A 6,000-nucleotide genomic window follows, 5' to 3' on the forward strand; every position below is an offset into this window, starting at 1 on the left:
GTTAGGAGAAGAGAGAAAATATAGCCACCCAAATTGAACAGTTAGATAGTAAGGAAGCCTAAGGTTCTTTAAGTGAGGGGGAGGAGCAAATATGGAAATTGAAAAGGGAGTTGGAGGACATACTATTTAGAGAGCTTTGTTGGAGACAAAAGTTGCAACATAATTGGATAAAGGTGATGGAAATACAAATTTCTTTCATGTTATAGCTGATGGGAGAATGAAAAAGAATTTCATCTCCACCTTAATAAAGGATGGTGAATAGGAGGTTGCAAGCATTTTTGTGGAGCACTTCAAATCAATTTGTGAGGGACCTGAGGTGGATAGGTTGGAGCTAAATGGTCTAGATTGGCCTACCTTGGATGGGGTTTTTATGGAGTTGTTGGAAAGAAGAAAAAGGTGAAATTGTGGATCAAATCTTAATTGTGAATGGATGCATGGATGATAAGAAAAGGATTGGAGGTGCAGGAATAATTTGTAATTTGTAAACTTGGTGTAGAGAAAGTCTATGATTTATTGCATTTGTCCTTTTTGATTTAAGTAATGGGGAATTGTGGTTTTAGGGAAAAATGGTGTAAATGGATTTATGGGTACCTTCAAACTCGTCATTATTTAGTCTTGGTCAATAGAGTGGTTAGGGATTTCTTTCCTGCCTATAAAGGGCTTAGACAAGGAGATCCATTGTCTCCTTTCCTTTTTACCCTAGTAGCAGATGTACTTTGTAGGTTGATCTCTAGACCTGATAGGGAGGAATTGGTTAGGGGGTGGAGAGTAGGGAGGGATAATTTGTAGATACTCGCAACACCTTCTCCACAGAAACATCAAAGAGCTTTTTGAATCCATCTTGTTAATCATTGTTTTGCAACTATTGCTGGTGATAGGATAGAGATGGACAACACACACAGGGGAGATGGAAAGTTTCAGTTGGCAATGAGATGTAAAATGGGGCTATATATTGAAACAAAAAGGTTTTTGTTCGAGGAAGGAAGGATTAGTGGAGTAGTAGCCATATTTATGATCAGAGAAGATAAAAGATCTACAGTTTTCTTAGGTAGAGAAGCTATTGGCTGGCTCGAAGATTTTGTTGATGGGGCTGTTTTGTAGCTATAGGCTATAGCAGAATGTTTTGGTAATAAAAGACGGTTGGTTTGTGTTCCCGAGGGTAGGGGGAGAAGGGGTTGGAAGGCTTTTGCAGATAAAATAAAGGAGTTTTTGATTGAAATGGAAGAAGGTCTATGGAATGAAACAAGGGAATGCTTTGGAAATAAGAGAGAGAGAGAGAGATGACTGACTCTCGGTCATAGTTGTCAAGGTGACGCCTAGGCGACAAGGCACCCTTGGAGTCTCGCCTTGCCTAATCGCCAAGCAGTTTTCTATAGAATTTATAACAAACATTTATATTCTTAATATTTTGAGGTTATAATTATAAAATACATTTTTAAATTTAAATATTCATTTTGTGTATTTATATATTAATTTCTTTTTGTTATTTTCTTATTTGTTAGTTTTAATCAACACAAACATTGCTAAATGCTGTATTGAACCCTCAAAGACTTCAAAACCTAAACCAATAAGCAAGAAAGAACATAAAATGTTGTCCAATCAACATGTTTTCTTCTTTTTCTTTACTAATTTTGTGTTTTTATATACCAATTTCTTCTTCTTCTTCTTCTTCCACCTTTTCTTTTCTTCTTTTTCTATAACAGAAATATGGTTTAGCCCTTATATTTTTTGAAATTTCTTTTCTTCTTTTTCTTCTCATGAATATGTTGGAATATGTTGATTTTCTATAGTTTAACATGAAGTTTATGCTTTTCTTATGTAAATTATGGATATTTATTAAGGAAATATGATTATGAAACCTAGGGAACTACCCTAGGATACATGTTTTTACTTAAAAAAATCCATCGCCTAGGTGACACCTAGGCGACTAGGCGCCCCCTGTCGCCTAGCCTTGCCTTGGCGCCTTGAAAACTATGCTCTCGGTCAAATAGGGAGGAGTTGAAGGAAGAAAGGTCGGAGAGCCTGAATCTGAAGTTTCATTTGCTTAAATTGAACAAAAGACAAAAGCTGTGATGATTGAGGTGAAAGGAGCTTGGAGCTAGAGGTAGGTTTTGTTAACCATTAGAGACGTTACAAATTGGGGAAAGATGCTGGAGTGCATAATGAAAATATTGAACTTTAAGTCACCTGCTTCTATCATGCCTTTTGATGATAGGAAAGCAATCCTGGATGTTCGAGAAGAAGGGCTATTTCGACTCTTGAGATGGTGGGGACTATGGAGGGCATGGCTGTGATTGAATGTTGGCACATGTCCTATAAGTCTATAAGTAGTTGAATGCTCCTCATGGAAGCTTTATGCTGAAATTAGTAGGGCTTCCTTCTACTTTGGAGTGAAGTTACGATGGATATAATTGTCAAGACCTTGGATGGAGTTCTTATCAAGTGGAACTTTAGTGATTTGCATGCAATAAATCTGCAAGTAATGGGGATGAAGCTAGGCAATGTTCCTCGAACCATGAACTTGCTCTTAGATGGTTTATGGTTGAAGATTTGGCTATTGACAAAAACTGAAGCGTCATTGTGGAAGAAGTGTTCGAAGGTCGAAGGTGACGACTTATTGGCAGGGGGGACGCATGAGGAAGGGGGATTGAGAAATGAAAAAGTGTGAAGGGGCAAGCATTGAAGGAAATTGAAAAGCCTCTTCCAAATTGCCCAACGGGGGTTTTACCAGTTAAGGAAATTTTCAATTTTATTGTACTATTTCATTCCAATTGTAATTTTTTAATTTCATATATCAACAATTGTATACATCAAAGTTCATATACAATAATTTTTTTTTTTCATTTTTTGTCTATTTTGTTAATTTATTTTAAAAATTTCATTATTTTTTTTCAAAAATTAAAAAATACCTCTTATGGATCAGCCCGACTTGGCTTGTAGATCAGCCCAGCCCACGGCACGGCACAACGTGGCGCGAGCCAGACTTTGAAGTATCCCAAAGGTAGTAAGAACGGCCCGACCCCGCTTGGCCTGCTAAAAGCACAAGCTACCTGTGGGTTGTGCCGTGCTGGTCCAACACAACCCGATTTACACCTCTAATTGCAAATACATAATTGCACCATCTTCAGCTGGTTGTAGTGATTCAAGAAGATTCAAGCTTAGGTGTAAACACCACTTCAATCTTTCAATCTTTACACCTGTGGACATCATAATTAGGTATTACACTCAGTCTTGATTCAAGAACCTGAGCGATCCAAGGAGGAAGAGCCGGTTTTCTCTCGTGTGGTTTCAACATTAGTTTCTATAAGATTTTTGATTTCACCTCTTTAATTGCTAGAATTTTTGCACAATATATCTTTTAGATGATTGTCTGTCACTTTTATCCTTCTTATTGTGTCTTTTAGGATCTCAAGATGGGAAAGAAGATTGGTGGCAAATGTAAAGTTGGATGTTTGTACTATTTGGATGGTGATAGTGGTTCGTAGAAAGGTCTTCATTCATTTCTAATGCCTCACCAGTGGCAATGTTGTTTGGTCATCCTTTTCTCCAAGTTCTTAAAGAAGTTAGTTCCTATTTTAAAGTCAACTTCAAATTTAGAGTGAGCCATGTTAATTTTGGACTTTTTTGATAAAAAAACACTTTTTTTAGCCTCTAACCTTTGAAAAACTTGTTTTGAGGTTAGGACCATTTGCCTTCATGTCTAACCACAACGTCTATAAGGCTCAGTTTGGAAGGAGTACAAATGCAAATATGTATAGTGTAAACCTTATATATATTTTGTATTATTTTGTATGTATTTGCATTGTACATATTTTCATTTGTACTCCTTCCAAACTGAGCCTTAAGAGAAAATTTGTTTGAGAAAAAACAACCTTGGGCCAATTTCTTGACACGATTAGATGCATTTAAGAGGCTGGCTAATGTAAAAAATATTCCCAATACTTTTTTAAAATGACATACATTTCCCCTTCAAAAGATCGAATGAAATCCTATTTGGTTTTCATCTTCTTGATCGCTATTCACAAGACTGAGGAACTTGACACCGCTGCTTCAAATCGATGACCATCTAAGGTGAAAAAACACTTGATTTTTGGTTCTTTCCATTATTTCTTGTTATTTGAGAGTTCTCACCATTTTCCCTGTGCTTTTCATCTTCATGTGCTACTGTTTACAAAACCAAGGAACTTGACACCGTTGCTTCATATTGATGACAATCTAAGGTGAAAAACATTAAGATTTCTGTCGCGTTTCCATTGTAGATTGTTATTTGAGAGGTCTCATCATTTTCCCCCTTTTTCATTCAGTGTTCTGGTTTCTTTGGGTTTGGGGGGCATTATAGTAGGTGTGTCCTCCATGTTCGAATGATTAGTGTAGTTTGAATCAGGAAAGCTGAACAAACTTGTGGTGTGTCTAACTCCCTGACCACACCAAGAGAATTGTATTAATATTGATGAGAGGTAAAAGGACAAACAAGTCCATAAGGTACAAGAAGTACAATACAAAATAAAAGAATGAAGGAATGTGTACCACAAGAAGTAAAATCACTACTTTAACCCTCATTTCTCCTATTTCTACACTTCCTTTCAAACTGATGTAGAGACACTATCATTAATTTGCCCACGAAAAGGGTATGTTTGGCTCTAGTCATAGCTTTTTTGAATACCTTCGCTAGTTGAAGGTTGGAAGGTTGGAAGGTATATGAGAAAATAGATAAATAGGAAAAAATGCAAAAAATGGAGAAAATAAATAAATAACTTCTCTTAAAAGAGAGACATGTTAACATGGACCATCCAATTTTATTATATATATAGATATATAGATTTTTGGTAATTTATCATATTTATTGGAAATCATGTTAATCCTTTTTGGTTATTTTCTTTGATAATTTTTGTTCATTAAATGTAATTTTCTATTATTTATAGTTTAAATATTATATTTAAATAAATAATTTAAATATAATTACTTTCAATTATTATTTAAAAATTTAATTATATTACTTACAATTTGAAATATAATTAGCAATTATAAAAATATGTTAATTAGTAGATTAATAAAAAATGGTTAATTATTAATATTCTAATTATTAAAAATATTGTTAATACAAAATTACATTATTTTTAATAAATAATGTTGTAATTGTTAAAAATGTAATTATTAAAATTACTTTATTAATTAAAAATATTATAATTAATAAATTCAATACTTTTGATTATTTAATAATACTTTAATTATTAAAAATATTATACTAATTAAAAGTATAGTTAATACTATTAAATGATAAAATACTTCAATTATTTAATACTATTTTTGAATAAATATTGATAATTATTTAAAAATACTGGTAATTAATGAGTACATTATTTTTAATAAATTTAGTTAATATTGTTAATTATTAAAAATCTTGTAGTTATTATTGATACTATAAATTGTAAAATACAATAATTATTATTACTACTCCCTCCCTCCCTCCCTCACACACATACTCTCTCTCTCTCTCTCTCTTCTATATATATATATATATATATCTTAAATGTTTTTTTTTAAATGTTATAATAACATGCATTAAAATAAGAGGCATTGGAAAACCCAAAGGTCTCTCTTTCTCTAAAAGTGTGCAGGTTTATTAATGTAATTAAGATAAAATGTTACTTTTTTATATCTTTATAATAAAAGAAAATAGAAAAAAATACAAAAATTGGAGAAAATAGATAAATAGGTTCTCTCAAAGGAGAGACATGTTGATATGAACTATCTAATTTTATATATATATATATATATATATATATATCTATATAATTTCAAATAATTGGCTCATTCTGAGAACTGAATTCTCAGAGATTTTTGCTAACTACTCAAATCGGCTAGATTAGTTCTTGTCGATTTGAATTTTGGCTTAAATTTGATTTGGTTCAGTCCAAGGATTGAAGCTAGTGCTTTGATACTACTATTGGAAGGGTTAGGATCCATCATATGGATGGATGGGCAAAATTTCAAATATTT

This window comes from Nelumbo lutea, chromosome 2, assembly GCF_056320005.1.
Source record: "Nelumbo lutea isolate HS-2025 chromosome 2, American lotus-T2T, whole genome shotgun sequence".
Taxonomy (NCBI): Eukaryota; Viridiplantae; Streptophyta; class Magnoliopsida; order Proteales; family Nelumbonaceae; genus Nelumbo; species Nelumbo lutea.